Source organism: Danio aesculapii, chromosome 20 (genome assembly GCF_903798145.1).
Source record: "Danio aesculapii chromosome 20, fDanAes4.1, whole genome shotgun sequence".
NCBI lineage: Eukaryota > Metazoa > Chordata > Actinopteri > Cypriniformes > Danionidae > Danio > Danio aesculapii.
Window position 1 is genome coordinate 53,660,073 of NC_079454.1, and position 10,000 is coordinate 53,670,072.

Below are 10,000 nucleotides of genomic sequence, written 5' to 3' on the forward strand. Positions count from 1 at the left end.
GTGATCTGAACGGTTGCTGTGATGTTATAATTCCTGGTGAACTAATATGAGGTTGCTATGGTATTTCATGTGTTTTCTAATGTTACTATATCGATTTAGGTGGTTGCCAGTGTGTTGCTGTTATAGTTCCTGGAAAATCATTGTTGCCATGGTGTTTCATCTGATTGCTAAGGTGTTACTAAGGTCATCTGGGTGGTTGCTAGGCCATTGGTATGGTGTTATAGTACCTGGAACATCATCGCTAAGGTGATCTGGATGGCTGCCAGGGTGTTACAAAGTGGTTGCTATAATGTTAGAATTCCTGGTGAACTGATATGTAGGTGCTATGGTATTTCATGTGTTTTCTAATGTTACTATGGTGATTTAGGTGGTTGCCAGGATGTTGCAAAGTGGTTGCTATGACCTAATAGTTCTTGGTGAACTGTTATGTGGATGCTATGGTGTTTCATGTAATTGCTAAGGTGTTACTATGGTGATCTGGGTGGTTGCTAAGCCGTTGGTATGGTGTTATAGTACTTGGAACATCATTGCTAAGGTGATCTGGTTGGTTGCCAGGGTTTTACTAAGTGGTTGCTGTGATTTAATAGTTCCTGGTAAACTGGTTTGTGGTTTCAATGGTGTTTTGTGTAATTACTAATGTTACTGTGGTGATTTAGGTGGTTGCCAAGGTGTTCCTAAGATCTTATAGTTCCTGGCGAACTGTAATGTGGTTGCTATGGCGTTTCGTGTGATTGCTAAGGTGTTACTAAGGTGATCTGGATGGTTGCTAAGCCATTGGTATGGTGTTATAGTACCTGGAATATCGTTGTTAAGGTGTTCTGGATGGTAGGCAAGGTGTCGCTAAGCAGTTGCTATGAACTTATAGTTCCCGATGTACAGCTATGTGGTTGCTATGGTGTTTCGTAACACTTGGAACATCATTGCTAAGGTGATCTGGATGGTTGCCTGAGTGTTACCAAGTAGTTGCTAGATGTTAGTTCTTGGTGAACTGATATGAGGTTGCTACGCTTTTTTATGTGTTTGCTGTTGTTACTATGGTGATTTAGGTGGTTGCCAGGGTGTTCCTAAGATGTTATAGTTCCTGGTGAACCGTAATGTGACTGCTAAGGTGTTACTAAGGTGATCTGAGTGGTTACCAGAGCGTTACTAAGTAGTTGCTATGAAGTTAGTTCTTGGTAAACTGATATGAGGTTGCTACGTGTAACAGGTGTTATATTATATTTATTAATTTCACTAAAAATTCTCCTTGTTATTCATCAATTATTTTAATTTAATTGTGTATTTTCAAAGTTGTTCTTTAAATATCTTATATTTCAGAGTTAATGAAATCATAGTTGTGTTTGTTTTCTATGTATTGGTGTATTTTGGAAAATTGCGCGTGGCCCCTTTAAGTGTCGTTTTCCGGTTCCGCCTGCTCTCACTCAGTTCGCGGCAAACGCGATTGAGGAGAGGTGAGTTTTACTGAAGCTCCGGTTAAAATATAGCATATAAGTGTTGTTTATCATAATAACACATGTAATGTTGTTCTAAATTGCATTACATTGATGTTTAAACATGTATGAGAGATTGAATGTATATGAGGCATGTATTGTAGGTAAAGTTTATAAGCATGAATGTGCAAGCTTTGTAGTGAGAATTATCCCTTTAACTAATAGGTTGGTGAGCTCCTAAGGAAGACACATACTCAGCTTTGCCATTTGTTTGCTTTATTCATGCAGGTATGTGTTTACACATGTGTTTATGCTTCTGTTATGTTTTTGAATTTATGTATAATGTTTCTTTTTTTTGGTGTATGTTAAACACACTTCACCTTTATTTATGTCAGTTCGCGGCAAACGCGATTGAGGAGAGGTTGGTGAGCTCCTAAGGAAGACACATACTCAGCTTTGCCATTTGTTTGCTTTATTCATGCAGGTATGTGTTTACACATGTGTTTATGCTTCTGTTATGTTTTTGAATTTATGTATAATGTTTCTTTTTTTGGTGTATGTTAAACACACTTCACCTTTATTTATGTCAGTTCGCGGCAAACGCGATTGAGGAGAGGTTGGTGAGCTCCTAAGGAAGACACATACTCAGCTTTGCCATTTGTTTGCTTTATTCATGCAGAATAAAAGCCTGTTAATTCCCATATGACTGGTTCCTTTCGCCTAATCACAACACAACGCAGAGTAAAGCGAGGACCGGTCACATTGGTGCCGTGACTTTCAACTGATGAGTCATCATGGATCCTGCTTGATCAACGCCGTTTGGTCGCCGGGGTTTACTGCATCGTTGGACATCTGATTTCTGCTGGTATCTGTGTCAAGAGGGAAGAGGTTGGACATTAACCCGTGCATACAGAAAAAAGAAGCTGAAAGTTTGAAATTAATCTTACCAAAGACAGTAGACAAAATATAATGGACTAAAAAAAAAAAAAAGAGAAAAGAAAAAAAAACAATTACTTGTGAATTAATTTTACTTTAATGATTTGACTATTTTTTGTTTTATCAACTGTTTATTTTTGGTGATCATTATTAATTAAGATGTCACAAAAGGGTGAGAAGACAGATCTTTCAGCTAGTAATGGGTTTGAATTGGGTTTTGCTAGGGGGCGTATCTTTGGTGAACTTGAACATACCCCACTAAGAAGAGCTGTTAATTTTGGTAGTCCCAATTTTTGCTCTACCCGTACTTCTGATAGGGTGCACAATAGTGAACAGTGTGTAAATGCTGATTCACATGATAATGAGTGCAGTAACACTGACCTGAGTAGTTTGATCACACAGCTGGCTCAACAAATAGGTCAGTCAATATCTGACCAGCTGAAAAAAGGTAGTGAAAAGAATGAAACTATTGATAATCAACCACAGAGCATAAGAACGAGCCAGGTTCTCACTGAGTCACCGTCTCTCAATTTAACTGGTATGAAGCTGGTTATGAAGCCTGATGTTAAGGCACCCCCCTGCTTCAGAGGGGATGGATCTGACAAATTGACAGTACATGAGTGGGAAGAACTCATGAACATTTATCTGAGAAAGAAAGGCATCCCTCTACCTGAACAAGCTGATGAAATTATGTCGAACTTAACAGGCAGAGCCAAAGATATAATAAAGATTACTCTTCGTAGCAACCCATTATTGCAGCCGCAAAAAGACCCAAGAGTTGTCACAGACATACTCAAGCAACATTTCAGTGATTTGACATATTCTTCGATGCCGCTTGCTGATTTTTATGGTACCTTACCTGTTCCAGGAGAAACTGCTATGGAGTACTGGATTCGGCTTAATAAAGCTGTTGATATAGCAGATGAGTGTTTGAGGAGACAGGGACGAAGTATTGAAGATCCCAACCGTGAAGTGACGATGATGTTTGTTAAATACTGCCCTGATCATTCTCTTTCTGCCATCTTAAAATTTAAGACTGCTGATAAATGGACTGCAGCTGAAATACAAGAACGCCTTGATGAATTTCAAGCTGAGAAAAGAGCGCAAATGAAGGCACAGTCTAAACGTTCTGCCTTTATGAAGCCTGTTGCCACTTATGCTCAAGCACCGACTTTGGATGGTGAATTGTCTGGGAATGAACCAGATGTATCAGCAGGTCAAAATGTGTCACTGTCACCACCATCAGTTCAGTCAAGTGACAGTTGCACACAGTCTCTTATCAATCTGCTTGATCGTGTGCTGAAACAAAATGCACAGACTCCATCTGTACCTGAAGATTATAGACATGTGAATGTGAGACGGATGTTTTGCAAAGTGTGCAGAGCTACTAATCATTCTACAGTAGCGCATTGCAGAAGAGAAGGTTTGTGCCTGTCTTGCTTTGAATATGGACACAGAAAGAGAGAGTGCCCGAACTGGAGTAGTCGACACAGTCCAGATGTAAACTACTCCTCACAAGGAACTGGTCCGTTAAACCATTAGACCCACATTCGGTGAGGGGATGTGTGGGTGATGATGAAACCCTCATAATGGATCTGGAACAACAGTACGAGAATGCATGTAATGCAGTTTCTGATGATACTCATGTTATATACACACAAAATATACAGAAAATAAGGCCTTTTGACGATTTATTCTATACCTCTGTGATTGTGAATGATCACTTCCACTTGAACGGAATGCTTGACACCGGCTCTATGTCCTGTACACTAAGTGAAGCAGCCGAACAAAAGTTGCTGTCTGAAAACGCTGTTTTGGATAAGAGAGCACTCCCGGAGAATATTGTTCTTGTGGGTGTTGGAGGTAGGACGGCGCAACCAAAATGCTTGTACGAAGTTAACATGAAAGTTTATGGCATTTGCTGTCGAGTTCCAATTCTTGTGGTCCCAGGTCAGCACGATGATTTGATTCTCGGTACTAACTTGATAAAACACATCGTGAGCAAAATGAAGAACACTGATGAGTACTGGGATTTCATATCACAGAGTCCCACACAGCTATCACAGGAAGGGGAACACTTTTTGGATGTGATGTCAAATATCACACGCTGGCGACATGATGAGATCCCTCACAAGATTGGAACAGTAAAACTCCAGCGTGCTGTTACTCTTGCTGCTAGACAAGAACATTTAGTGTGGGGTCGACTGCCTAGTAAGACTCCATTGTCCCTAGGGAGCACTATTTTGGTTGAACCAACAACTTCCAAGACTATGCCAAGAAACATCATGGTTGCACGGGTGATAACATCTATGTGGGGTGATAGGTGGGTTCCTATGAAGATAACCAACTTATCTGACCTACCTGTCACACTGAGAAAGAATCGGAGACTAGCAGATGTTTCACCTTGTCTGGCTGTTGAGGATTTCCCCATCTTGCAGGGCACTGGAAAGATACAGATGGTTAATTCAGAGATACAAGCGAATACAAGTTGTAGTTCAAATTCAAAACTAAATGATGTTGGATTGGATGAAATTGACATCGATCTCTGCAAAGTCACAGATGCATCTAAGGAGAAACTGGTTCAGTTGTTGATCAAGTACAATGATGTCTTTTCTAAACATTCGTTAGATTGTGGCGAAGCCAAGGAATTTGAACACTGTATCCGACTTACAGATGAGAGGCCCTTCCGATTACCATATCGTCGGATTCCTCCTGCCCATTACCAAAAACTGCGGCAAGCGCTAACTGAAATGGAGGAGCAAGGGATTATTAGAAAATCTGTCAGCGAATATGCATCACCGTTAGTGCTTGTATGGAAAAAAGATGGAGGTCTTCGCATTTGTACAGACTTTCGGTGGCTTAATGCAAGAACGCTCAAAGATGCTCACCCACTCCCCCATCAGTCGGACTGCTTGGCTGCTTTAGGAGGTAATAATTTCTTCAGTACGATGGATCTAACCTCAGGATTTTATAATTTGCCCATGAGGGAACAGGACAAGAAGTACACCGCTTTCGTTACTCCTATGGGGCTACATGAGTACAACCGCATGCCCCAGGGTTTGTGCAACAGCCCAGCTTCATTCATGCGGATGATGCTTAGCATTTTTGGAGACATGAACTTTAGCAGCTTACTCTGCTACTTGGATGATTTACTTGTATTTGCATCTACTGAGGAAGAAGCTTTGAACAGGCTGGAAATAGTTTTCCACCGGCTTAAGATGCATCGCCTAAAGTTGAGTCCCAAGAAGTGCCAGTTCTTGCGTGATTCAGTAAAATTTTTAGGCCATATTATTTCTGGAAGCGGCATTTCTGTGGATTCTGCTAAGGTAGATGTTATATCTAAAATGTCCAAGTCACAGCTCATGGAGGAGGATGGTTGCACTCCATCACCAAGAAGAATTAAGTCATTTTTAGGAATGATTTTTTACTATCAACATTTCATTCCTAATTGTTCTGCGATTGCTAAGCCCCTGTTTGCTCTAACTGCCGGTCAAAAAAGACGAGGTAAAGTGAGATCTGGGAAGCATGTTGGCACATTTCGGAAGCTGAATCCTAGTGACTGGGTAGATGAGTGCGATGTTGCTTTCAGCATGCTTAAGGAGAAGTTGTTGAAATGTGCTGTTCTAGCACACCCTGATTTCTCAAAACCACTCATTCTCTCTATCGATGCATCTTTGGATGGGCTTGGCGCCGTGCTTTCCCAAGTTCCAGCAGGGGAAGAAATAGCCAGACCTATTGCTTTCGCCAGCAAGACCTTGAGTGTGTCACAGAAAAAGTATCCTGCTCACAGGCTTGAGTTTTTGGCTTTGAAGTGGAGCGTGTGCGAAAAGTTCAGCCATTGGCTCAAAGGGCACACCTTTACAGTTTGGACTGACAACAATCCGCTTACTTACATAATGTCAAAGCCAAAACTTGATGCCTGTGAACAAAGGTGGGTCTCAAAACTAGCCCCTTACTCTTTTGATATTAAACATATCGCAGGAACAAAGAATGTGGTGGCTGACAGTTTAAGTAGAGACCCGTTTGCGAGAACAGTTAGTCACAGACTCATGAATGAGAGCTACAACCATCTCCTGACTGAAGCTGATGCCGTTAAGGAAGATGGTATACAAGATGCGTTTCGATTGAAGGTTGAGTGCCACAAGTGTAATGATCGTGTGGAATGTCTATCCAGATATGAGCAACCATGTGACTCAGTAGTCATCAAGACACTTTGCCAAGTCCATGATGAGTGGGAAACTGCTACATTTACTCGTGCAGTCCAGTTGGCACAATCTGTCTGTCAGGTTGCAGCTGCTAACCAAATCTCTCTACTTGGATTTTCTCATGATGAGTTGCAAAGGAGTCAAGAGCTTGACAGTACTATTTCGAAAGTTCTCCCTTTAGTAATTCGGAAAAGACGCCCTTCTCGACGAGAAAAAGACCAGTTGGATATCAGAGCTCTGACACTCATAAAGCAGTGGGATCGTCTGAAAATCCAGGATGGGATCTTGTATAGAGTGACAAAGGACCCAGTAAGCAGACAGAAACGCCACCAGTATGTTCTCCCTCAATGTATGAAGGAAAAAGCTTTGAGTGGTCTCCATGATCTTGCTGGTCACCAAGGACAGGCTAGAACAATTCATTTAGCACGACAGCGATTTTTCTGGCCCAAGATGGACCATGAGATTAAGGAGTATGTCAAGTGTTGCAGGAGGTGTATTCTGGCTAAAACACCTGAGCCAGCTGCCCGAGCCCCACTGGAAAGCATAAAAACTTCTGCGCCAATGGAGTTGGTTTGTCTTGACTTTTGGAGTGCAGAGGATAATAAGCAACGTTCAGTGGATGTGTTGGTCTTGACAGATCATTTCACTAAGCTCGCACATGCTTTTCCTTGCATTAACCAAACAGCTAAGCAAGTCGCTCGGAAGTTATGGGATCATGTGTTCTGTGTCTATGGTTTCCCTGAGCGAATCCATACAGATCAAGGCACAAATTTCGAGAGCGAGCTTATCGCTGAACTTCTGGCGCTTTCTGGTGTCTCCAAATCTCGCACGACTGCCTATCATCCTATGGGCAATGGCATCACAGAGCGGTTTAACCGAACATTAGGGACCATGATACGTTCATTGCCCTTGAGATCTAAGGACAAGTGGCCACAACAGATACAGACTCTGACTTTCGCCTATAATTCAACAGTACATGAAACAACTGGTTATGCCCCTTTTCAGCTTATGTTTGGGCGCATACCACGGTTACCTGTGGATGTAATGTTTAAACAAGTTTTGAATGATCCTGTAACTGTTGATTATAGCAACTATGCTGCTGCATTGATGTCTCACCTTTCAGAAGCAGCTGAAATTGCCCAAAAACATGCCACACAAGAACAAAACAAACAGACTGAGATGTATAACCGCAGGATGAAAGGGGTACATCTACACTGTGGAGACAGAGTGCTGATTGCCAACAAAAGCGAAAGAGGCAAACGAAAGTTAGCAGATAAATGGGAACCTACCGTATATACCATCGTGGATAGTGACCCTAAAACACACATATACAAGGTGGAGGATGATAAAGGACTGACCAAAGTGGTTCATCGAAACATGCTCTTGGATATTAGTTTCTTACCTGTAACACTTCCAGAGGAGACATCAGATGAATCAGCAACTGAGGAGTGCTCAGATGACTCAGAGTGTGAGAGCCTATTGTCGAATTCCACTGATTGTCTGGAGGATGAGACTTCTAGAAACAAAACAAATTCAGGGGCATTAAACAGAGAACATTCACCAAATTCAATGTCTGTTGACGAACCAATACAACAAGATGTTCATAGTAGTGACACTTACCATGGTGATTCCAATTCAGGGAGTCAAATCCAAATCCTTTCTGATGAGCCTTCGAGTCCTTGTGATTCTAACTGTGACAGTCCAGCTGTGAATCCTGTTATGTCCAAACCAGACGTTGTTGATTCAGTGATTGTAGATGTGTTGACGTCAGGTCACGAACAAGGCAAAATTACAACACGAGCTGGTAGAGTCGTAAAGAGAGTCAACCGTCTTATAGAGACCATGGCCCAAAAGCCATTCAAAATGCCAAACTTGTCGAACAGTTTACTAAAAAAGTCTCAGTCAGTTTTAAGTTTGTTTTGATGACGCTATATTTTGACAAGTCTACTTTTTTTTGGTCATTTTGGCAGATGATCGATGCTGTTAAATTGCATATAAGACACTTTATGTGAGTGAGGATTTCACACAAATGATTACATGTGGTATGGTGTATTTGGCAACATACTTTACTAAGAGGTTTTGAGGCCTGATCACCCTCAAATTCCTCTGTATCTGTCAGGACAGATAGCTTTCAGTGCTGTAATTATGATGTTCATGTAATGGGATTTCTTGAAAACTCCTCTTCATAGATGTGCAGAATTTTTGATGAAATTAGGGGTGGTGAATGTAACAGGTGTTATATTATATTTATTAATTTCACTAAAAATTCTCCTTGTTATTCATCAATTATTTTAATTTAATTGTGTATTTTCAAAGTTGTTCTTTAAATATCTTATATTTCAGAGTTAATGAAATCATAGTTGTGTTTGTTTTCTATGTATTGGTGTATTTTGGAAAATTGCGCGTGGCCCCTTTAAGTGTCGTTTTCCGGTTCCGCCTGCTCTCACTCAGTTCGCGGCAAACGCGATTGAGGAGAGGTGAGTTTTACTGAAGCTCCGGTTAAAATATAGCATATAAGTGTTGTTTATCATAATAACACATGTAATGTTGTTCTAAATTGCATTACATTGATGTTTAAACATGTATGAGAGATTGAATGTATATGAGGCATGTATTGTAGGTAAAGTTTATAAGCATGAATGTGCAAGCTTTGTAGTGAGAATTATCCCTTTAACTAATAGGTTGGTGAGCTCCTAAGGAAGACACATACTCAGCTTTGCCATTTGTTTGCTTTATTCATGCAGGTATGTGTTTACACATGTGTTTATGCTTCTGTTATGTTTTTGAATTTATGTATAATGTTTCTTTTTTTTGGTGTATGTTAAACACACTTCACCTTTATTTATGTCAGTTCGCGGCAAACGCGATTGAGGAGAGGTTGGTGAGCTCCTAAGGAAGACACATACTCAGCTTTGCCATTTGTTTGCTTTATTCATGCAGAATAAAAGCCTGTTAATTCCCATATGACTGGTTCCTTTCGCCTAATCACAACACAACGCAGAGTAAAGCGAGGACCGGTCACATACGCTATTTCTTGTGTTTTCTATTGTTACTATGGTGATTTAGGTGGTTACCAGGGTGTTCTTAAGCAGTTGTTATGATTTTATAGTTCCTGGTGAACCCTTATGTGGTTGCTTTCGTGTATCATGTGATTGCTAAGGTGTTACTAAGGTGATCTGGGTGGTTGCTAATATATTATGAGTTCCTGGAGAACAGGTATGTTGTAGCTTTCATGTGATTGCTAGTGATACTATGATGGTAGTTCCTGGAGCGTGGCTATGGTGCTTCGTGTGTATGCTAAGGTAATTTGGGTGGTTGCTAGAGTGTTGCTAATCAGTTGCTATGGCGTTGTTTTTGCCTTATAGGTGTTTTGGTCTTACAGATCATCCCTTGAGTGTTGCTAAGGTGATTGGGCGGTTGTTAGGGCGT